The sequence below is a fragment of the Mobula hypostoma genome, chromosome X2 (genome assembly GCF_963921235.1).
Source record: "Mobula hypostoma chromosome X2, sMobHyp1.1, whole genome shotgun sequence".
Classification (NCBI taxonomy): domain Eukaryota; kingdom Metazoa; phylum Chordata; class Chondrichthyes; order Myliobatiformes; family Myliobatidae; genus Mobula; species Mobula hypostoma.
Window position 1 is genome coordinate 20297328 of NC_086129.1, and position 25810 is coordinate 20323137.

Sequence of the window (25810 nt, forward strand, 5' to 3'; positions counted from 1 at the left end):
TGGGTGTTGTCTGTGTGCGAGTCACATATTCTCCATATGACTATATGGCTTGGTAGATTAATTAATTGGCCACCGGCCGTGCAGGTGGACGGTGGAAAGTGGCGAGCAAACTGATGGGATGAGTGTAAGTGTGTGTTTGATAGCTGTTGAGGCTGAAGAGCCTATTTCTCTGCTCTGAGACTCTATGACTCTAATATTTGAAGCATGAATCGATCACTTGCTGGTGGTCATTGTTTTTTCCAACTCCACACACTTCTTTTGTCAGCCATTCTACTCTCTTTGTTTCTAACTCAGTTCAAATTTCAAAGTAGATTTACTATCAAAGTACATATTTGTCACCATATACAAACCCGAGATTCATTTTGTTGGGAACGGACCCAAACGCAAGACACAGACACTGAAGTACTAGGAACAGGAGCTGACAAAACCAAATGACGGGACAGGTCGCAGACTAGGAGTAGGGACAGGAACACAGACCAGGCTCGGGAAGCAGGACCAGGATGAGGGACTGGGAACAAGGAGCCTGGGCGTGGCTCCGAGCCAGAGACTGGACAAGGACCCAGAACCTGGGTCTTGACTTGGGCTCGGACCCCAAAACTAGGCGAAGACGTGACGAGGCTTGGGTTTTTGGAGACCAGGCGAAGACGAGACCTGGCTTGGGTCCTTAGGGGCTCGGGATCTTGGCGGCTAGACGAGGACATGATGGGGCAAGGGTACTTCGAGGCAACTCCTGGGCAGGATGCGGGGCTTCACCCCACGGAGGCAAGGACAGGAAGGGACAGACCCAACCGTAGGGTTACAGCAAGTGGCCCGGCTTACCCAACGGAGGCAAGGGACAGGAAGGAAGCTAGGTCTGGGGTGGCTCCAAGATTCGAGGAGGCTAGTAACCTTGGCGAGCTATGGAACAGCCAAATCCATATTTCGATGACTGCACTAGCCTTCCACTGGTGGGTTGATCCATGGGGAGACTGACAAGACAACCCAGTAATCACACTCGATCCCAGGGCCACTTATATTCCCAGCCCCAAGATGAGCATCAGGTGCTTATGGTTAAGTCCAACCAAAACAAGGGACAGCCGGAAGACCTGGAGTCCGGAGTCCGCGGACCAGACAGTGAACCGGAATGCAGACTTCGGACCGGACCCTGACAATTTTCTTGTGGGCATACTCAATAAACCTGTAATAGAATAATAACCATATTGGGGGAGGGTTTTACCTGCCACTACTTTTTGTCAAATTTTCTGTGCAAGGGCATCGGTGTATCCATACCAGGCTGTGATGCAGCCAGTCAACATACTCTGTACTACACATCTCTCGAAGTTTGTTAAAGTTTTAGATGTCATGCCAAATCTTCGGAAACTCCTAAAGGAGTGCTGCAGTTCTATCTTCAATATTGCACTAACGTGCTGGGCCCAGGACAGGTCCTCTGAAATAATAACACATGGGAATTAAAAGTTGCTGACCCTCTCCATCTCTGATCCTCCAATGAGGACTGGCTCATGGACCTCTGGTTTCCTTCTCCTGAAGTCAATAATCAGTTCCTTGGTCTTGCTGATATTGAGTAAGAGGTTGTTGTTATGACACAACTCAACCAGATTTTCAATCTGACTGCGATATGCTGATTCACCACCACCTTTGATTCAGCCTACGACAGCAGTGTCGTCAGCAAATTTGAATATGGCATTAGAGTCGTGCTTAGCCACACGGTCATAAGTGCAAAGCGAGTACGGCAGGGAGCTATGCACTCAGCCTTGTGGTGCACCTGTGCTGATGGACATCATGGAGGAGATGCTGTTGCTAATCCGAACTGACTGGGGTCTGCAAGTGAGGAAATTGAGGATGAGACATATCCGGATGAACATAAATATTAGATTTTCAATAGATCAACTAGATTGATAAGACTCAAGTGAATTCACGAAACAGTCAGAAAAAAATTGAAGAATTAGAATTATTAATAACAAGCTGGATGATATCTCACAATAAAAGACATATAGCTTCAGTTGGTCTGGGAAGTAAAATGAGGAAGATGACAGGTGTAAAAAGCAGAATAATTTGGAACCAATGACCACAACAAAGTTGGGTTTCAATCTAAGACTTAGGCATGTCAATTAAAAACAAGGATAATTGTATTATCTTGGAAAAAAGATGAAGCTCTCTGAAGTGAAAGGGTTTTCATGTAATTTATTAACACCTTGCATTTTTAATACCATTAGTGTTGTAAAGTGGGTGGAACAGTGATGCTGCTGCCTCAGAGCTCCAGGGAACTGTGTTTGATCGCGAGTTCTTTCAGCCCTGTCTGTGTGCAGTTAGCACATTTTGGCTGTGACTGTGCTGGTTCTCCCATTCTCTGGGTTCCTCCCACATTGCAAAAACATGTGGGCAAGATAAATGACTGCCAGAGTTATCCAATAGCGTAGGAATAAGTGAAAATGAGTTGAATGGTGGGTGCTAAGCACCGAGAGAGAATGAGCTGCAGAGCTGCAAGGAAATGAGAAACAAAATGACGCTGTTGAGATTGCTCTGCATGGACGCAATGAGCTGAATAGTTCCATCTCTCAGAGTTTCAGTAAAATGTCCACAGCTCCAAGAGCTATGGAAAAAGAAGGTGGAATAAAAGCTAAAGTTAGTAAATGCTCCTTGCAAACTGAGGCAGGAAAATGAAATTGGAAAACAGGAGGTGGCAGAGAAATTAAACAAGTATATTGTGTATATTGTGTTCTTTTTAAAAGAAGACGACAGAAAGCCTCCTGGAAATAATGCAGGACTGAAGCTCCAGGGTAAATAAAAAAATCAAAGAAGTCAGTATTACTAAGAAGATATCTGAAAAAGAATAGAGTTGGAAGCCAGTACATCACAGGACATGGCAATCTGCACTACAATATATTGAAGGGGCTGACGGTGGACAGAATGGATGTACTGGCTGCCATCTTCCAAAATTCCATATACTATGGAATGGTTGCAAAGACTACAATGGAGATGTAGCTCCATTCTTGAGAGAAAAAAAAAGGCAAAGAGTAAAGGAACAATGGAACAGTTCACCTAATGTGGACTCAGTGAATTCAGAATTGGCTTGCCCACAGAAAACAGAGAGTGCTAGCAGATGGAGCATATTTTACCTGGAGTTCAGTAACCATAGTGATCTGTTCTGGGACCCCTGCTCCTTGTGATTTTTATAAATGGCTTCGATGAGGAAGTGGAAGGATGGGTTAGTAAGTTTGCAGATGACACAAAGGTTGGTGGTGTTGTGGATAGTGCAGAAGGTTGTCATAGGTTATAACGAGCCATTGCTGGGATGCAGAGCTGGACTGAGAAGTGATAGATGAAGTTCAAACTGGAAAAAGTGTGAAATTATTCACTTTAAAAGGTCAAACTTGAAGGCAGAATCCAGGGTTGATGGCAGGTTTGTTAATCGTGTAGAGGAACAGAGGGATCTTGAGGTTCACATGCATAGTTCCATCAAAATTGCTTTCAAGTTGACAGAGTGATTAAGAAGGCATATGCTGTGCTGCCCTTAGTCAGAGAATTAAGTTCAAGGGCTGAGAGGTAATGTTGCCGCTCTATAAAAATCTGGTTAGAGTACACTTAGGATATTGTGTTTAGTTCTGGTCACCTTATTATAGGAAGGATGTGGAAGCTTTAGAGAGGGTGCAGAGGAGATTTACCATGATGCTGCCTGGATAGAGAGTATATCTTATGAGGATAGGTTGAGTGAGCATGGGCTTTTCTCTTTGGAGAGAAGGAGGATGAGGGGGTGACGATAGAGGCATAGAAGATTATAAGAGGCATAGATTAAAGTGGACAGCCAGAGACTTTTTCCCAGTGCAGCAATGGCTAATGCAAGGGGACACAAGTTTAAGCTGTTGGGAAGAAAGTGTAGGAAGATGTCAGAGGCAGGTTTTTTAAACAGAGAATCATAGGTGTGTAGAATGTGACTTGGTAGAGGTGCCCAGGGTGATAAAAAGCATCCACAGATCCACAGGGAGAAAAGAAGCATAAATCAAGTGGACAGTCATAGACTTTCTCCAAGGGTGGAAATGGCTGATAGGAGGCATCATAAGTTCATGGTGATTGGAGGAAAATATAGGGGGATGTCAGAGGTTGCTTTTTAAACACAGAGAGTGGTGGGTGTATGGAACATGCTCCCATTGGTGGTGATAAAGACAGATATGTTAGGGACATTTTAGAGGCTCTTAGATAGTCATGTGGATGAAAGAAAAATATAAGAGGGCTATGTGGAAGGGAAAAGTTAAATTGATCTTACAGTAGGTTAAAGGGTCGGCAAAACATTGTGGATCTGTACTATGCTGTATTCTAAAATCTATGATCTGTATTCTAAAATCAGTAGTGAGGAACATTTTGGAATCTAAGTGCAGGAAGGTGGTAATGGGGCAGTTGACCAACACCAGATAAAATTAATACTAATTTATGAAGGGGAAATCATATCTGAAAAATATGTTGGGAGTTTTCAGGGTGCAACCAATAGAGTAGGTAGGGACGAACTGGTTGATGCAATGTATTTGGATAATCAGAACATCTTAAATAAAGTACCACACATGGTGTTCACAATCTAGACCAGGGGTTCTCAATCTGAGATCCACGGACCCCTCAGTTCAGCGTAGGGGCCATGGCATAAAGAAGGTTGGGAACCCCTGATCTAGACCAATGATCTTGAAGCAATCAATTGTGAAGTAATGAAGTCTGCTCACTATATAAAGTTAAATGGTAATAGGTGCTGTGAGGAAGTTGTGAAGCTGTTTCAGGGATGTATAGATCATGATAGATGGAATATAATGTGGAAAAATATGAAGTTATTCACATTGGTCAATAAAACAGAAAGGCAGTGTATCTTTGAGATAATGAAGGATTAAAACATGTCAGCATTTAGAGTGTCCTAGGTGTCCTTGTAAACAAACCACTGATATTAAAACATATAAGTGCCTTTAAGAAGATGTTAAAAAGAGCAGTTGAAAAGGAAATGAGCCCTCAGGGATGTGAGAGGCGGTCCCAGTGTGAAGGTGAATGTGAAGTAAACTAGGTGGAGAGATCACATCTTTGTAAGTGACAGGGAAGTGGGAATGTGGGTGTGCTGGAGGAGCTGATGAACAATTATTTGAGAGAAATGCAGACCACGAGAGCATTCTAATTAAATGCTGCAAACTCCAGTCACTGGACACTGAAGACTGAACTGTCAGCTCTTGACAGGAGTCAAGGAGGAGAAAGCAGAAACAATGAACACTAATTTCCATTGAGAGATGAAAATTTTGTTCCAAAAGTAGTTAAAGCACAGGACTCCATGTGTGCTCTAAACAAGGCTTTTTACAGACTAAATATGTTTTCTCCACACTTCAACCTCAGGCCTTGGAAATGAATCCTGAGTGTTATCTGCATTTTAAATTCTGCTTTTACATTTGATATTTGTATGTTCAGATCATCCTTTTCTATTATCTCATCAAGTATTTTCCAGGTATTTTAAAACGCATGGAGTGGCTGGGGCAGAGACCATTGCTTTGTTTCAGATCAAAACAAAGCACTTTAACAAAATGGTCAATGGATTTAGGCTTGGGTCCTACAAAGATGGGGATATTTGCTGGAAACTACCATGTCTCCATGTGACTGATGACTTTTTAATCTGCAAATGAAACAAAAAAAAAATCAGGAATAAAAACAGACTATCCAGAGAGAGAAAGAGACATGGACTCTGTTTAAAAGAATGATGGATTGCACCTGAAGTGAAGGAGTATTAATATCTTGACAGGAAGTTCTGCATGTGATCTTAGGGAGAGCTTAAACAAGTAAGGTGGGGAGTGGGACGCAGAATGACAGGGCAGCAACTGGAGATTGACTCCTATGTAGAAAATAGAATAGGTAAGTCCAAGCAGGCAGAGATACAATGAGAAACGATGAACAAGCATCCTCAAAGGTAAAACAGGTGAACTGAGAAGAGTGTGAATCAGCACACAAACTGAGCATATCAGCACATGGTTGATGATACACAGAAACAAGGTTGGGGGATTGGATGGGCTGGCAGATCAATATTTTGGAGTATAGAAATTTCAGGTGTGACAGAGGTGGGTACAAAAGGGGAGGTCTACTACATTGCTGATCAGCAGGAACATTGTGGAGGGACTTGGATGATATATTCGGGGGTTGGGCCAATGAGGCTACATGAGTAGAGTTTATGATGAGGCTATAGTTCTCCAAATAGCCAGCAGGAAACAGGGGAACAGATATAGCAGCAAATGAGAGAAGGGTCTCAAAGCAGTGGGAAAGTTAGGGGAGGGGATTCCAACAGACTAGTTGTATCTGCATTTGGAAAGGCAAGGACTGATTGTGGGTAGTCAGAATGGCCTTGTGTGTAGGAAATCGTGTCTCACAAATTGATTATTTTGAAGAGGTGACGAAAAGGATTAATGAGATTGGGGCTGTGGTTATTGTCTATATGGACTACGATAAACCCTTTAACAAGATTCCACTTGAGTCCAGAAGGTTAGATTACATGAGATCCAGAATGCGCTAACTAACTGATACAAAATTAACCTGCTGAAAGGAGTGAATGGCTGATAGAGTACGGTGATTTCTCAGATTGGAGGCTTCTGAGCAGTGGTGTTCTGGAGGGATTGGTGCTGGGTCCACTATTGTTTGTGAAAAATTTAGATAAAAATGTAGTTCTTATGGTTAGTAAGTTTATGTGTAGCCCCCTGGTACGCCTCAGGCTCACTCAGCTCACTTCCATCAAGGGGGAGAAGCCTTCGGCCCCTCCAAACTCAGTAGTCGAGTTTGTGTAGATGCTGTGTGATGTACCCCACCACGCCAAATATCAGACAGTACACCATATGCAATTAAATGGTTACACTTTACGGATCTTACTGGAACTATGTAATTAATAGAGATACAATATAAAAGGAAAGATAAAGGCGCCAAACTTATCAAAGTTCAACCACTTTGTGCACAACCGTTGGAGCTCAATTAATGGAGTCCTCTTTCCACCATTCGATTCCCTCCGACCTCCTCGACCCACCGCCTGGGACCAACCACGGTGGTCAATCAGACGCTCCACACGAGACTGTCCTCGTCTCCTCTCCTTGCCGAAGATCCTGGGCCTTGGACTCCCGCTCGGGGTCCGTTCCGTCGCCCAGCTTACAGCATCGCGTCTCATCTCTCTGTCGCCATCATGCCTTCTGCCCCAAAACCCGTGAAAACAATAGCTTACAGACACACAAGAAAGAATATCATCTATCCCAATTGGTTAGCAAATGAATACAATTCTCTCTATCAGTAATTATAACTCAAAGAAGCTGCTATAGACAAGCACTTTCTCAGCAGTTAACATAACAAAGAAGCCATTTTTATTAGCCTTAGCAGTAACATAAAAGAAGAAACCCCTTACACTCTCCTCCGACCAAATTTAGTCATGTCCTCATGACTTCTAAGTAACTCGCCAACCCTTCCTGCTGACACAAAAACCCAATCCAGGTACAAACAGTGACATTGCTCCCCAAACAGTAGACGTTATGCCCTGTTTCATGGGCACTACATAGGCCAGCCTATCTGGGAGTTTCCTAATCCTCCGAGACCTCCGTACCCCCTCACCTAAACCCTTCAGGCTCGGACACTACTGGGGATACCTCGGGCCTGCTTGCCAACTCCTATCTCAATCTCTCACTCTGTCATAAGGAGGTGGCTGGGAATGGACCCAAGTGAAATACGCAGACACTGAAGTACCGGGGACTGGACTAGGATACAGGGTGAGGGTTAGGACATGGACACGAAAACCTGGAACCCAGAACAGGACTGGACAAAAGAGCTAGGAGCCCGGGCTTGGACACCGAGCCAGAGACTGGACAAGGACCCAGGACCTGGATCTTGCCTTTGGCTCAGACTCCAGAACTAGGCAAGGATGTGACTTGGCTGGCAGGCAGGATGAGGCTGGAGTCTTCAGACTTGAGGCGAGGCTGGAGACCAGAGACGAAGTGAGGCTGGAGACCAGAGGCTTGAGGTCTTGAAGCTTGGCTTCGGGTGAGGCTCGAGGCTTGGGGTCTTGAAGCTCCTCCTGGGCAGGATGCGGTACTCCTGTGCAAGGTGCGGATCTCCACCCGACGGAGGCAAGGGACAGGAAGGGACAGAACCAACCGTAGGTAACGGCAAGACAGCCTGGCTGACCTGACAGAGGCCAGGCAAAGGCAAAGGCAAAGGCAAAGGCAAAGGCAAAGGCAAAGGCTCAGGCGAGGAAACAGAAGGCAGGGGAAGGGATACAAGGAGTAAGGACAAGAACAATCCAGCAGCCATGCCCTGGTCTCTGGAGGTATTTATGCAGCCAGCCCCAACGAGAATCAGCTGCCTCAATTAGTGCTCAACAGGAGCAGAAACAGGGTAGACAGGAAAACCTGGAGCAAGGGTCGATGGACCGGACCATGAACTGGAATGCGGACTTCACAGACTGGACCATGACACACTCATGCCCCCGCTGCAATTCGGAGCCCCCTGTCCCATGTCCAGGGCCCGGCTTCTTTTCCTTCAGGGTCCTTCTGTAACCCAGGCTGCCCACAAATAGCCCTCCCCACTACACCTGACTCAGTGGGAGAAGGGCCAAAAGTCTCTTCCTCAATTAAGGGGAAGTTAGCGAAAGGCAGCACGTACCACACATCCAGCACATCATCCTTCGAATCCATATTCTTCCCCATTTCCTCAATCGGTAGCTGCTGTTTAATTTTCTCCAAACTGAAGCACTTAGCCTGGGCTGCCTCTGCAGCATCTTCAGCCTCCTGCAGTCGAGATGTCAGCTTCTTCTTTGACTCCTCCAACCCTAGCCCCAGTCTCAGCAGTTCTGACCCACACTTCATGTCCATCTCCAACTGGGACGCAATTACACCACCAGCTTCTTCCAATCTGTTCTGGATTGATTTCTTGAGTTTCTGCTGATCCTTTCGAAGGTTGGTCATTGTTTCATCTCTCTGGATTAATTCATCAGTAAATAACTGTCGTTTCAGCTCGGAATTCCATTTCCCCGTCTCCACTTTGATGAGCATGGACTCCAATTCTTCAATGATTGTCCCAAAATTGCAGCACTCCGTATCCAGCCTGCATTTCTGAGCGTTCAGTTCAGCGGTGCAAATCTCCTCACTCAGGAGCTGCATCTTTCTCCAGATCTGGCACTCGTCCAAAGAAAGTTTTACTTCGGTAATCCCTAGTCACCCGAAATCCCTCACTCACTTCGCTTCATAGTCTTCCAAGGCGAAGCCCAATGCACCAAAACTCCAAACAAGTCCACTTCCCCCATGGTCTTCCCCATGCCCCGTGGGAAGGTTGCAGGGGCTCTGGATATGGGTGTGACATCTTTTCGGACCAGAAGAATCCTAGCGGACCTACAACGGCCGTCTTCTCCTCGTCGGCCTCACTCATCGGGATCTGGCAACATCCACGCCTCAGATCCAGCACATTCAACCACGCCGCACCACACAAACAGACCATTGCGTCTTCGGCCCTCAGGACCGTATTCTGGTCAATGACAGTGCACCTGTTCAGAGCCCTATAATCCACAAACATGCTGTCTATGTCTTCCACGGCTGCAGGGGCCAGTCGCCGGGACCTCTCTCTCACCAAGGTGTCTTCAGCGGTCAACTCCCCTCCCTGGTGGTATTTTGGAGCGTCCAATAAGAGGGTCTCACCCTCAGATACTTCCCCCAGGCCATACCTCCATCGGCTCTCATTTAAATTCCAGAATCACTGACTAATAACCATCAGCTGGATAATCACCGGCACTGGTACCCCAAATCTCCAGGCCCTTAATGTTGTCAAGGGTAAATGCTTCAGGAACCTGTCTTAAAATGAACTGTACAACAACTTCACCTGCGCCCCGGTGTCGAGGATGGCTTTAGCATAGCTTCCATCTATCTGTAACGACACCCGAGGGCGTGGTCCCTCTAAGCCTTCAGGAATAGGGTCTTTTCCTTTTGGGAGTTCCTTGGTACATTGCTGGGAACGTACGCCCCCAGAGACCCCAAACCATTCCCCCACTGGGCCTCCACTAAGTTTCCCGACACCTCTCTGATCAGCTGAACAACTGAGGGAGGGGCTGATCCCGTTAAGTGATCTCCCTGGCACTGCAAGCAATTTAGCTGCCCTCTTAGCCAGAGAGATACACTGTATGCTTTTCCCCAATCTCCTGACACAGGTATGGAAAGCCCCCCAGCTGCTGCATTTTACTTCCAGTCGAACCAGATGCATTTATCTGGCTTTCAGATAACTGGCAGCTGTCACTACAGGGTAATCGACCCTGACAGTTCTAACACCGTCACAAGCCTGCCTACTCTAACTTTCAACCCATCCCTGTTGCTCTCCCTCAACCGAGCACTGCCACTCATCTAACAACTGAGAGATCTGTTCCACCCACATCTCGTATGCCTCCACCGCATTAGGGGTGGCCATTATCCCAAAAACCAGGCGGAGCCTGCCATAGCTGGAACATTTCTTTGCAGACACTACCTCCGAATCAGACCACTCTTTCCTCTCTTTCCTAACAGTATGGACAGTCCATGGTCCCGCCTCACCTGGGGCACCAATGGGCACTGGCAGTCCTACCATCATTTCGTCAGCGCTACTCCAAACTGGAACAAAGACCTCCGGGGTACCAACAGCCACCCCACCCAACATGCATGCAGTAACAACCAGCAATCCCACAGAGGCACACCAGCTTTCCGTCCCCGCAGCATGTATAATTTAAAAAGGGTGATCACACAGTTTCCTACCAAAAATCCATATCCCGGACGAACCCCCACAATGTAGCCCCCTGGTAAGCCTCTGGCTCACTCTGCTCGCTTCCGCCTAGGGGGAGCAGCCTTCGGCCCCTCCAAACTCAGTAATCGAGTTTGTGTAGATTCTGTGCGATGTACCCCACCACACCAAATATCAGACAGTACACCATATGCAATTAAATGATTACACTTTATAGATCTTACTGGAACTATGTAATTAATAGAGATACAATATAAAAGGAAAGTAAAAGGCGCCAAACTTATCAAAGTTCAACCACTTTGTGCACAACCGTTGGAGCTCAATTAACGGAGTCTTCTTTCCACCATTCGATTCCCTCCGACCTCCTTGACCCACCGCCTGGGACCAACCACGGTGGTCGACCAGACGCTCCACATGAGTCTGTCCTCGTTTTCTTTCCTCGCTGAAGACCCTGGTCCTCGGACTGCCGCTCGGGTCCATTCCATCGACCAGCTTACAGCATCGCATCTCTGCGCCCCTTGTGCCTTCTGCCCTAAAGCCCGTGAAAACAATAGCTTACAGATACACAAGAAAGAATAACATCCATCCCAATTGGTTAGCAAATGAATAAATTTCTCTCTATCAGTAATTATAACCCAAACAAGCTGCCACAGAGAAGCACTTTCTCAGCAGTTAACATAACAAAGAAGCCATTTTATTCTAACCTAACAAAGAAGCCATTTTTATTACCCTTAGCGGTAACATAAATGAAGAAACCCCTTACACAAGGTTGACATGAAAATTGGTGACATATTGGAAAGTGAAGAGGATTGTTTATTCACTTATTTATTTATTGAGTTGCAGCATGGAATAGGCCCTTGCAGCTCTTTGAGCTGCATTGCCCGGCAACTCCCAATTTAACTCTAGCCTAATCAAGGGAGAATTTACAATGACCAATTAACCTACAAGCTAGTATGTCTTTGGACTGTGGGAGGAAACCCATGTGATCACGGGGAGAACATATCTGAGGTTACAACAGATCAACTGTGGAGGTAAGCTAGGCAGGACTTACAAGGTAAATGGAAGGGCCCTGGGGAGAACTGTAGCACACAGAGACCGAGTGCTACAAGTACATATTTTCCTGAAAGTGGAGGTACAGGTGGACATGGTGATGAAAAAGGTATCTGGTATGCTTGCCTTTATCAGTCAAGGCATCAAAGTTGGGACTTCATGTTACAGCTGTTCAAGTTATTGGTGAGACTGCATTTGGAGCATTGTGTGCTGTTCTGGTAACCCAGCTGTTGGAAGAGTGGCTTTAAGCTGGAAAGGGTGAACAAAAGATTCACGAGGATGTAAGCAGGACTGGAGGGATTGAGTAATGAGGAGAGGTTAAATAGACTGGGTCTTTTTAACCTGAAGCATAGAAGGCTGAGCAGTGACCTTACAAAGGGTACATAAATCATGATGGTATAAATAAAATGAATGGCTGCAGTCTTTTTTCCCAGGATAGGGGACTTTAAAACTCAAGGACACAGATTAAGATATGAGAGGAATCAGAATCCAAATCAAGATTAGTTTTATTATCACTGTCATATATGTCATGGAGTTTGTGGTTTTCCAGCAACAGTACAGTGCAAAGACATAAAATTGCTATGTTACAAAATAAATAAATAGTGTTAAAAAAAAATGATGATGTTTTGTTCATCGGTTCATAAACGCAGAGGAGAAAATTGTTCCAGAAAGTTTGGGTTTGGGTGTGGGTCTTTCAGCTCCTGTCCCACCTTTCCAATGGTTGCAAGGAGAAAATAACTTGTTCCAGATGGTCAGGATCTTTAATGATGGGGCCAGTTGGAGAAGGTTGTGCCCATGATGGAACTGGTTGAATCTACAACCCTCCATAACCTACTGTGGTCCTGTGCGTTGGAGCCTCCTGCTGTGATGCAACCGGTCAGAATGCACTCCACCATACACATAGAGAAATTTGCAAGAGTCTTTGGTGAGATACCAGACCTCCTCAAACTTCTAATGAAGTAGAGCTATTGATTTGAAAGATTTTAAAAAGTCCTAAGGAGCAAGATTTTCACTGAGGATGGTGTTTATGGAGTGCGTTACCAGAGGGAGTGGTAAAGTAGCTTATAATTACAACATTTAAAGGGGTACTTAGAGGGGTAAATGGAGAAGCAAAGTTTAGAGGGATATGGCCAAATACAGACAAATGGAATTATCTAATGGAGACAACTCGGTCGGCATTGATAAGTCAGGATGAAGAGCCTGTTTCTGGGCTATTTACCTCTATAACCCTATGATTCTGTCTAAGGTTATAGTGTGACCTATATCAAGTGGAAAGCTGGACAGAGTGCTGGTTGACTGAATTTATCAGGACAAGTGTGAAGTAATGCTCCTTGGAAAATCAAAGTGTGACAATGTGCGTAGAGTAAGTGGGAGGGACTTTAGGAGTGCCGTGGTGCAAAAAGACATTGGGGAACAAGCCCATAACTCTCTGAAAGTGGCGACACGGGTGCCTAGGATAGTGGAGAAAACACTCGGGCAATTTTACCTTCATAGGCCAAGGCATTAAGTATAAGAGATGGGCCATCACATTGGAGCTGTACAAAAGATTGGCTAGACTACATTTGGAGTATTCTGTACAATTCTGTTTGCTGTACTACAGGAAGGATGTGGTAGCAATTTAAAGAGTGTCAAAGAGATTCATCAGGATGTTGCCTGGCACTGAAGACTGTAGTTATAAGGACAGGCTGTTTAGATTTTCACTGGTATCTTGGTGGCTGAGGGTAATCTGTTTATAAAATTATCAAGGGGAGATGTAGGATAGATAGCCAGTGACTGTTCCCAGGACAGGGGAGCCTAAAATTAGAGGGCACAGTTATAGGTTGAGAGGGGAGAAATTTATCTCAAAGATCACCATCCTCTGCTTTTCTCACAGAGGATAGTGTTTATCTGGAATGAGCTACTGGAGGAGGTGGTAGAGGCAGGTACACTAACAGTGTTTAAAAGGCATTTGAACAAGTGCTTAAATTGGAAAAGCATAGGAGGATATGGGTCTAATGCAAGAAAATAGAATGAAGCAAAGATAGGCATCCAAGTCAGCAAGGACAAGGGGGCCTGTTTCTGTGCTCTGTGATCTTACGATTTTGTGATCCTATCATAATGCGGCTGCATTGCTTCTACTTTGAGCATATCTTTGAGGGTTAGATAATTTAAATTAATAATTAGATGCCGAGATTGATTATTTTTTCTGAAACCACTTCGCGACTCAGTTCATGGTACACTTGTCTCTGAGTAAGATGCTTAAGAGTTTAAGAAAAGAAAATCAAAAAAATTCTGCTAGAGATCTAAAATAAAAATCAAAAAGTTCTGGATGTACTTAGCAGGTCAGACACAATCTGTGGAGAGAGAAAACAGAGATAACATTTTTTGATGAATAATATATTGCCTGTTGTGAGCTCAATTTCTGTTCCAGAGTCGTGTGCACCAAAGTACAGACTGCATTATGAGGAAGAGCTATACTGTAGCATGAAACGATCTACAGGATGAACTCAGCGAGTCAAGCACCTCAGTTCTTCCTGCAGATTGTTGCTCTGGATTTCAGTATCTGCAGTCTGTTGTGTCTCCAAGAGCTATACTGGTATAGGTACCACTTCTGCGGTATTTATCAGAAATCTGCACGTGGGGCCCTTTTACCAATAAATAAAGGATCCAGTGACATTATCTGAAAGGGTACAGAGGGACCAGCTCTGCTGACCTGCAAAATCTCTATCCATCATTCAGCATCATCCCAGCAGACTATCTGCCATCACTGGATCACTATATGTGGAACCTTACTACGTACAAATTGGATTGGTTATCACATTGCTCACATTCCTGTAGTGACTGACACGCAATATGAATTAGGAGCATGTGTAGGTCACTCAATAAGAATATGGCTGAGCTGATTGCAATCTCTACTCCAGATTTCCACTTGCTGTCTCAATATCCTTTTATCTCCTGTTTATTAAGAAAGGTCAGTACTGGAGGCAACGTGGGAAGACACCGATGATAACACTCACCACATCCTTCAGTGCATCAGCACAATATTTCACTGTCTGAGAAAAAGTGTTTGGAAATCTGGACTTCCAACTGTGCATAAAGCTCTTGGGTTGCTGAGCACCACTGACAATACCCGCTTGTATACTTCAGAGTCACGAGTTGTCAAACGCCACAGATATACCATTGATCTAGTCTCTACAAGACACTCCAAATCCACTGGCAGGGTAAGTGGACTTGCATCATGCCCTTTCTTAGACCAATATCTTCAGTACTGAGGACCAAGTTAGATTCATCCAGCTCCATTTTTTCTTTTGCACATCTAACACGAAACTCCTAAAACACTCTTTCCTGAAATCTGTCACAGTAAGAGATTAGAGGTGGACAGAATAAAAGATTTGAGGATGTTCCTAAAGCCTCGTTACACTGAGCCCTGGAACTCATGGGTCATGGTTGCTCACAATGCTACAGCAGCACTAAATATGAGACTGAGAACCTTCTGTCAGATGCACACAGAAGCCCAGTGTAGCTGATGAAGAAACATGAAGCCTCCTGCACAGCCCACCACCTAGCAATTCCTGTAGCATGTGTGACAGGTTCTGTGGATCGATTGTAGCAGAAGCAGTAGCCACCTGTGACAGGGCATGTAGAAAACCTGTCACAGGGTCTAAGAACTACCAGTGACAGGGTCTGTGAGCATGTGTGACGAGGTCTGTAGAAAATCTGTGATGGTCTGAGAGCGCCTGTGACAGGGTCTGTAGAAAACCTATGACAGTGTCTGAGAACTGCCTGTGACAGGGTCTGTAGAAAACCTGTAATAGTTTGTGAGTGCCTGTGACAGGGCCCGTAGAAAACCTGTGGCAGTGTCTCAGAACCACCTGTGATGAAGTCTGTAGAAAAGCTGTGACGGAGTCTGAGAAACACCTGTGATGGTCTGTGAATGCTTGTGACAGGGCCTGTAGAAAACCTGTGACAGGGTCTGAGAATCACCTGTGACAGAGCCCGTAGAAAACCTGTGACGGTCACAATGGGGGCATTGGGAAGGAACCCAAATGTAGGACACAGACACTGAAGTACTAAGAAGAGGACAAGGATGCAGGACCTGGGCTAGGATATGGACAAGAAACAGGGAAACTGGACAAGGAACTATGAACTAGGAGCCTGGACTTGAACCCCGAGCCAGAGACTGGACAAGGACCCAGGACCTGGGTCTTGCCTCGGGCTCGGGCCCCAGAACCAGGCAAGGACATGACATGACTGCAGCAATGGAGGCTGGGGTCTTGAGGCTTGAGGCTTGGAGAAAGGCTTGGGGTCTTGAGGCTTGAGGCTTGGAGACGGGCTTGGGGTCTTGAGGCTTGAGGCTTGGAGAAAGGCTTGGGGTCTTGAGGCTTGAGGCTTGGAGACAGACTTGGGGTCTTGAGGCTTGAGGACAGGCTTGGGGTCTTGAGGCTTGAGGCTTGGAGACAGGCTTGGGGTCTTGAGGCTTGAGGCTGGGAGACAGGCTTGGGGTCTTGAGGCTTGAGGCTTGGAGACGGGCTTGGGGTCTTGAGGCTTGAGGCTTGGAGACGGGCTTGGGGTCTTGAGGCTTGAGGCTTGGAGACAGGCTTGGGGTCTTGAGGCTTGAAGACAGGCTTGGGGTCTTGAGGCTTAAGGACAGGCTTGGGGTCTTGAGGCTTGAGACAGGCTTGGGGTCTTGAGGCTTAGAGACAGGCTTGGGGTCTTGAGGCTTGAGGCTTGGAGACAGGCTTGGAATCTTGAGGCTTGAGGCTTGGAGACAGGCTGGGGTCTTGAGGCTTGAGGCTTGGAGACAGGCTTGGAATCTTGAGGCTTGGAGACAGGCTTGGGATCTTGAGGCTTGAGGCTTGAGGCTTGGAGACAGGCTTGGGGTCTTGAGGCTTGGAGACAGTCTTGGGGTCTTGAGGCTTGAGGCTTGAGGCTTGGAGACAGGTTTAGGGTCTTGGGTCTAGGGTACTTCGAGGCTTGGGTATGGACTCCGAGCCAAACACTGGGCAAAGACCCAGAACCTGGGACTTGACTCGGGCTTGGACTCCAGAACTAGGTGAGGACAAGATGAGGCTACAGAACTGGACATGGTTTGGGTGAGGAACTCCTAGGTAGAGCGAGACACAAGGACAGGTAAAGGCACATGGACAGGACTCGGATAGGACTGGACTAGGCAAAGACTGGACGAGGGCCTTCAGGAGCACGGAGCCTTGGACTAGAAGAGACGGGAGCACGGAACACAGAGCCGGGACTCCTCCTTGGGAACAGGACGTAGGGCCAGGACTCATACACAGAACACTGAACATGAAGAGACGGATCACAACACAAGGTGGCAGCAAACGGCCGGACCCAACTAGCTAAGGCGAGGATATAGAGAGACAATTCCACACAACGAAAGACAGTTCCTTATCTTGACCTAACAAGGCTCCGGTCTTGCTCTGGTGGTAAAATGTCAGTGATACAGGTGGGGTATCCAGGATAGGTGAGCAGGCAGAGAGTCAGGCGAGGTGTCCAGGCAGAGTCAGGCAAGGGGAGGAAAGACCAGGAGGAGAACAGAACAGGCCAGCAGGGAATCCCTGGTTTGCAGAGGTATTTATGTCTCAGCTTCAAAACGAGAAACATATGCCCACAATAGAAACTGGGGAAAACCAGAAACCCTGGAACAATGAACAATGGACCAGACCATGAACCGGAACACGGACTTCATGGACCGGACCATGACAGTGATGGTCTGTGAGTGCCTGTGACAGGGCCAGTAGAAAACCTGTGATGGTCTGAGATTGCCTGTGACAGGGCCTGTTGAAAACCTGTGACAGGGTCTGAAACCTTCTGTGACAGGGTCTGCAGAAAACCTGTGACGGTCTGTGAGTGCCTGTGACAGGGTCTGAGAATCACCTGTGACAGGGATTGTAGAAAACCTGTGATGGTCTGAAAGTGCCTGTGACAGGATCTGTAGAAAACCTGTGACAGTGTCTGAGAACCACCTGTGACGAGGTCTGTAGATAACCTGTGACAGGGTGTTACGTACCCCGTAACTGGGTTGCCAAACCAGCAGAAATGGATCACTCAGTTGGAGTCTGGAGTACTAGAACTAAGCAAGTTTTATTAAAGAAACAAGCAACACAGTAATCGAAAGGATAATAAATGCAACAGTTCAGCGATGATAAACACACATGTGCACAGAATTAAGATAACAGCATCAATCAAGCTCTATCATTTGTCTAGGGGTAAATGACCAAATTTCAAAGTGACTCAAAGTTCAGTCCAGTTCAGTAGTTCAGTTCGCAGTAATCGTTGCCATGGCAATGGACAACGTGGGGGAAGAGAGAAAGAGAACAAGAACGACTGATCATTCAGCACGGCTTCACTCACAGACCAGCAAGATGGCTCACAAGCAACTTTTGGGCGGGTCCGTGGTGATGTCACCTGAGGTCACCGACTGTGACCCCTCCTCCAGATGCGGTCGATCCTCTGCAGTGAACCCGGCACCCAGGCAAGGGCGGACACACACCGGGTTCCCGTTGATCGTACCTTTCCACCCTGGCCGTTGTCTGGTACTTCCCACCGACTCGTGAGAAGCGTACCGCTTCCAGGGTCTCGTTACCTCGGGTGGCGTGTGTCCTGCCTTAGCAAACCGGTCCCTTTTTATCCCCCTGCTGGGGTATCGCCTGTCCATCACTTCAAACAGTTCAGGGTTCAAAGGGGGAGCCGCTCCAGACAGCTCTCTCTCCCACGTCCCTTCATTACACATCTCCAGACGCTGCTCCATTGTTCCTTATCTCTCCTTCCCCTGAGGGCAGGTGGCAGACCACTTGCTGATGTCACTGATGCTAACCCAGGCCAGCAAACATCTTAATTTTATGTGTATTCTCGTCACAAGGGCCTGAGAACCACCTGTGACAAGGTCTTTAGAAAATTTGTGACAGGGCTGTAGAGAACCTGTGATGGTCTGTGAGAGCCTGTGATAGGGCCTGTAGAAAACATGTGACGATCTGTGAGAGCCTGTAGAAAACCTGTGACAGGGTCTGAGAATCACTTGTGACAGGGATTGTAGAAAACCTGTGATGATTTGAGAACCACCTCTAATGAGGCCTGTAGAAAACCTGTGACAGGGTCTGAGAACCTTCTGTGACAGGGTCCGAGAATCACCTGGGACGAGGTCTGTTGAAAAGCTGTGACAGGATGTGAGTATCACCAATGACTGGGCCTGTAGAAAACATGTGACAGGCTCTGAGAACCACCTGAGACAGGGGCTGTAGAAATACTGTGACAGGGTCTGAGAACCACCTGTGACATGGCTTGTAGAAAACCTGTGATGGTCTGAAAGTGCCTGTGACTGGGTCTGTAGAAAACCTGAGACAGTGTCTGAGAACTAACTGTGACAGGGTCTGTGAGTGCCTGTGACTGGGTCTGAGAACCACCTGTAACGAGGTCTGTAGAGAACATGTGACGGTCTGTGAGTGCCTCTGACAGGGCCTCTAGAAAACCTGCGACGGTCTGTGAGTGCCTCTGACAGGGTCTGAGAATCACCTGTGACAGGGGCTGTAGAAAACCTGCGACGGTCTGTGAGTGCCTGTGACAGGGCCTGTAGAAAACATGTGACAGGCTCTGAGAACCACCTGAGACAGGGGCTGTAGAAATGCTGTGACAGGGTCTGAGAACCACCTGTGACATGGCTTGTAGAAAACCTGTGATGGTCTGAAAGTGACTGTGACTGGGTCTGTAGAAAACCTGAGACAGTGTCTGAGAACTATCTGTGACAGGGTCTGTGAGTGCCTGTGACTGGGTCTGAGAACCACCTGTAACGAGGTCTGTAGAGAACATGTGACGGTCTGTGAGTGCCTCTGACAGGGCCTCTAGAAAACCTGCGACGGTCTGTGAGTGCCTGTGACAGGGTCTGAGAATCACCTGTGACAGGGGCTGTAGAAAACCTGCGACGGTCTGTGAGTGCCTGTGACAGGGTCTGAGAATCACCTGTGACAGGGGCTGTAGAAAACCTGCGACGGTCTGTGACTGCCTCTGACAGGGCCTCTAGAAAACCTGTGACAGGGTCTGAGAACCACCTGTGACAGGGGCTGTAGAGAACCTGTGACGTCTGTGAGAGCCTGTGACAGGGCCTGTAGAAAACCTTTGACAGGGCCTGTAGAAAACCTTTGACAGGGTCTGAGAACCACTTGTGACGATGTCTGTAGAAAAGCTGTGACAGGGTCTGAGAACCACCTGTGACGATGTCTGTAGAAAAGCTGTGACAGGGTCTGAGAACCACCTGTGACGATGTCTGTAGAAAAGCTGTGACAGGGGCTCTAGAAATCCTGTGGCAGGGTCCGAGAATCACCTGGGATGAGGTCTGTAGAAAAGCTGTGACAGGGCCTGTAGAAAACATGTGACAGGCTCTGAGAACCACCTGTGACTGATGGGGTCTGTAGACTGTGTCTGTGGCCTGCCTGTGACGGGACAATGGACCACCTCAGAATGCGGGGAAGTGGATTTGAAGTAAGCATCCAGAATCCTGACGGACTGGTGAAGAAGGCAGCTTTAACAGGTCTGACAGAGGACTCACAACAGGATATGTGCATTACTCTCCTTTATTGGCACAGACAAGGAACAACAGATCAGGGAGATCACACTGGAATGGGTAGAGAATTATTGTCAGGATGAAACATTGCCTAGGCAATTCTTGTTTTCTTTGGAACAGAGTATTCTGAGGGAATATTTAATTAAACTGTATAAATTTATGGTGGTGGGGTGGAGATACATCTCCACCAAAGGAGGTACAAGGTGTTCCTTCCCTCTGTTAGCCTGCAAGTCACCCTTGGGCAAGATATAGCACCTGCTTAGCCCCCCCTGATCAGGGCCACATGGAGCCATGAGGGAGGTGGTGGATGGTCGTATGAGCAGCTGGTGTACATCACAAGTCCTTGATATACGATCACTGATGCCAGGCAGACAATCTTTGAAAAGTATTGACAATGGCTGGGGTCACCTGACTTGTAAAGAAACTCCCCAGAAGAAGGCAATGACAAACCACTTCCACAGAAAAATTTGGTCATGGAAAGACTAGGATCGCTCACATCATACAGCACGAAACAGAATGGACGAATAATAAATTTATGACAAGGCTACATAGAGTGAAGAGAAGAGCCAATTTTCCTCAGCAAGTCAACAACTATACAGAGATTCTTGGAAATTAGTATGCTGAGTAGAGATGACTGGAGAGTGTAAATATCCTTTAAAGAGTTGTGGGGTTTAAAACTCACTGCTTGAAGAAGATAGTAGTTTAAGAGACTACTAGACAGGTACATGGAGAAACTTAAGGTGGGGGATTATATGGGAGGCAGGGTTTGAGGGTCGGCACAACATTGTGGGCCGAAGGGCCTGTAATGTGCTGTACTATTCTATGTTCTAAGAAGAGTCAACTATCTAATATTCTGCTAGAAATGCCAAGTGATGCACCATCTGGACCTCCTTCTAAAAGATCGAACATCACAGAGGCCAGTCTTCAGCCAACTAGTTCACTCCACAGGATATGAAGAAGCAACTGAGGGCATTGGATCTACAGGTACTGCAGGACCAGACAATATCCCCATTGTAATACTGAATGACAGGCTCCCAGCCAAGTGCTCCAATTCAGGAATAATGCTGGAATCTATCCAGCAAAATGGAAACTAGCTGGTCACAGAATCACAGGTCAATTACTAATTACTGCCAAGTCCATGTGTCAATCATAAGTAAAGTGATGCAAGGTATAGTTGGCAGTGCTATTTAGCAGCATTTACACTACAATAGCATTTCATCAATGCTCAGTTAGGGTTTTTACAGGGTTGTTCCTTCCATACCTCCAGAACATGGTGGAGGACCATGGAGCTGAATTTCAGAGGTGAGGTGTGAGTGACTGTCCTTGACATTAAGACAGCATTGAAATGAGTGTGGTATTGAAGAGCCATGCTAAAACCAAGATGATTAGACATCAAAGACAAGACACTCCAACAGTTGGGCTTATGGCGTGTAACAAGGAAAAGTGACTATAGTTGTTGGAAGTCAATCATCTCAACTCTAGGACATCACTATGGATGTTCCTCAAAGCAATGTACTAGGCCCAATCATCTTCAACTGCTTCATCCGTAACATTTCTCAAGCAAATGTGGGGATGTTAATGAGTCACTAAGCAAAGGTTTGGGGTGTATGGGGTGACCAGGAAAAAGTAGCACCTCTGGTTAAGGGGCTTGTCACGTCCATTCTGTGGCAGCTCACTCACCTTTGGTCCCCTCCGGACACTCAGCTCTCACCTGTGGGTACAAGTAGCTGTTTGCATGTGGCAGCGAACACACCTCAGTGTGCCTCTTTGACAGGTGGGATAAACCAGGTGAGAGTAGCCACAGAGTGGACAGGTTTCACTCCTGGTGAGATGGAGACATGCCTGTCCTGGCACGTGAAGTCAGCTCTGGCAGTCTGGGCAGATGAGACCAACAGTTATCCAACAACCAGGAAGGCAGTTCTGCAACGCTTCCTGGAGAGTGAAGGGCAGGACAACCCATAGAAGAAGCCATGGTCATCCACTGTAACCATGGAAGACCCCAGTTGTTCCTATTGTACCACAGGTCCCGGACTTTCAGAGTTAAGAGAATGGAATTGCCCCAGTGCAATGGCTTTTCCAATTTAAAAACTCTCACACAGGTCTCCTGATATTGTTAAATTCGATGGACAACCAACCTGGAAAGGGTGCACAAAAATGCGGATCAGGTAATGGTATGGGCAGAGCAGAGTTGATGGATTAAGAAGAAACAAACAATAGGAATGAACATTTTGTAATTCTAAAACTTTCAGGAACCTCGTTAACTTTGAAGACAAAACGTACGTATTGAATGGTGTTTATTGGTACCTTACTCACCCCTCTAAGCATTATGGTTGGTGGAGTTGTGAACAGTGTAAAGAACAATCTAAGAATATAGAAAGATATAGACCAGTTACGGATATGGGAAATGGCAGAGGAAGTTTAATCAGGGAAAATGCGAGGTGTTGAACTTTGGGAGACCAAATGAAAGGAGAAAGAATCGAGTTAATGCCTAACACCTTAATAGCATTAAGGTATAGAGGGATCCTGGGGCCTGGGTCCGTAGCTCACTGAAAGTAGCTACACTGGTGGATAAGATGAGAAAGAAGGTGCATGGCATGCTTGCCTCTATTGCTAGAGGTGGTGAGTATAAGAGTAAGGAAGTTATGCTGGAGTTATATAAAACTTTAGTCAGACTGCACTTAGAGCATTGTGTGTAGTTCTGGTCACTCCTTTATAAGAAGGATGTGAAGACTCTGGAGAGGGTGCTGAAAAGGTCTACCAGGATGCTGGGCAAGGATGGACAAACTTGAGTTGTTCTCCTGAGAGCATCAAAGGTTGAAGGGAGACTTGATAAAGGGTTTTTAAATTATGAGAGGCATAGATATAAAAGACAGTCAGAATCTGTTCCCTGGGGTAGACATATCAAACATGAGAGGACATGTTCTTAAATTTAGAGGAGGGAAGTTTAAAGGCATTGTGAAGGGCACAGAATGGAGTGATATAGATGATAAATGGGAGGAAGACATTTAGGATGAATTGTCATTGCCTCTATAGAATGCACTGTGGTTGGTCGTCTCGTCTACACCAATACCTCCTCCCAAACGCATGACATATCCCACAAGGAGGCACCAAGGCTTTAAGCACATGGGAAGATGATCAACAGATTCTCTTCCAGGTGGCATATCATCCTAAACTGGAAATTATATTCCTGTTCCTTCACCATCACTGGAACTATATCCCCAACAGCACTATGGGAGAACCTTCACCAGAGAGATTGCAGAAGTTGAAGAAACCAAATCACTGCCAACATAAAACCAAAACCATTATAGCACAGTACAGGCCCTTCAGCCCATGATAGTGCCGACCTATCAAACAACTCCAAGATCAATCCAACCCTTCCCTCCCATGTAGCTCTCCATTTTTCTTTCTTCCATGTGCCTATCCAAAAGTCTCTTAAATGTCCCTATTGTATCTGCCTCTACTGCCAACACTAGCAGTGCAAGGACAATTAAGGATGGGCTAAACCGGGTGAGGGTAGCCAATGGGCCTCATGCCTGGTGAGATATGGACAAGCCTGGAAAAGTTTAACAACCGACTTTTGCCTTTCAATGTCATTAATGCCATTGAATCACCACCATCAACACCTTGGAACAGAGGTTTCCATTTATTAGAAACTTAAAAACACCTTATAAATGTTGAGGCCACAAAAGCAGGTTGGCAAGTGATCCACCTCCTGACACCCAAAGCTTTTCCACCATCCTCCATTCACTGGATGAGTGACGCTCCAAAGCAGGTGAGCAATAAACACCTTTCAATTCAAGACAACCCACTGAATTGTACCAACTTCTCCACCCTAAGCATTCACTCATCCCACCATACAGAGTGGTTGTACTTTACACCAAGTATAGATCACTCTGTAGTTATCTGCCTTGACTACTCTGACAGCATTTCCAAAATCTACCACCAAGAAGGGAAATACCATCTTAAACATGGGAACAACCTCATTATAGGTTCACTCCAGATCATATTTAGTCTGTACATAGAACGTAATACAGACCCTTTGGCCCATGATGCTGTGCCAACCTGTTAACCTACTTTAATCTAATCCTACCCTTTTACATAGCCTTCCATTTTCTTTCATCCATGTGCCTATCTAAATGCCCCTAATGTATCTTCCTCCACCACCACCCCTGGCAGGGCATTCCATGCACTCACCAGTCTCTGTGTAAAGAACTAGCCTCTGACATCCCCCCTCGCTCCGCAATACTTTCAGCCAATCACCTTAAAATTATGCCCCCTCATATTAGCCATTTCTGCCTTGGGAAAAACGCTCTGGCTATCTGCTCGATCTACACCTCTTATTATCCTGTACACCTCTATCAAGTCACCTTTCATCCTCCTTTGCTCCAGGGAAAATGCTCTAGCTCCCTAAAACTATCCTCATAAAACCTGCCCTCTAATCCAGGCAGCATTCTGGTAAATCTCCTCTGCAGCATTTTATATTTTGGCAAAATTCTGGAACTCCCCATGCAGATGTGCTGTAGAACCCTCACCAGAATGACTGTGGTGCCCTTCTCAAGGCCACTTAGGCATGGAAAAGAAACATTGGCCTTGCTGATGACACCCAGACCATGAAAATTGAATAAAGAGAGAGCAAGAGAAAGATCTAGCAGCATTCACCCTCATCTGCAAAGTACTTGGATGAGCTCTTGATATGACTAACCCGTGAGATTGTGAACCAAGAGCTGGGAAGTGGAATTGTTCTGAAGAGTTATTATAGTAGAATGGACACGATGCACTGAATATGTTCTATTCTGCTGAAAATGCCCACAGTCCTACCTTTAATCTCGCTTCCTTATGGTGTAGGATCAGGGTTATGTGCGACAGGCTGTAGGTTTAACAGAAATACATTCTCAAAGCAAGAAAAATAGATTAAAATCAACTTAAAAATTTATTTTGCACAACAGAGTCTGTAAAATAATTATATGCTCCAGAAACACCCACTCACTGTCAGCAAGAAGACAAAATTTATTCATAAAATGAACTGTTATATCTATCAAGCCCCAAATAATTGATGGAAATGATAGAGATCCTCCCACTTTGGCATTCCTTGTGAAGCTGCCTTCAAATTGCTTCGCACACTGGAGAAACATAATCAATGGGCACAATTCTCTGCCGTCACTGTCAGAGCTGAGTGTGTGAAACATTAATAAGATAAGTTAGATAAACTTTACACAGTTATACATGTAGCACTCCACACTGGCATATGCTTCAGCTGAGTCACACACTGAGTTCACACTGGCAGAGGTACACAGCAGCAGAGTGACACACTGGCTCAGTTACACACTGGCACAGTTGAGTATGTGTATAATTAAACTCAGATAAAATTATTCATAGAGGGACTTGAATAAAGGAAGAGCTTTTATATTGTTTACTCACGGAATGTATTGATGATTGGAACAACTGGCATTTAATGAAGTCTCAATAAAGTGGGGGGAT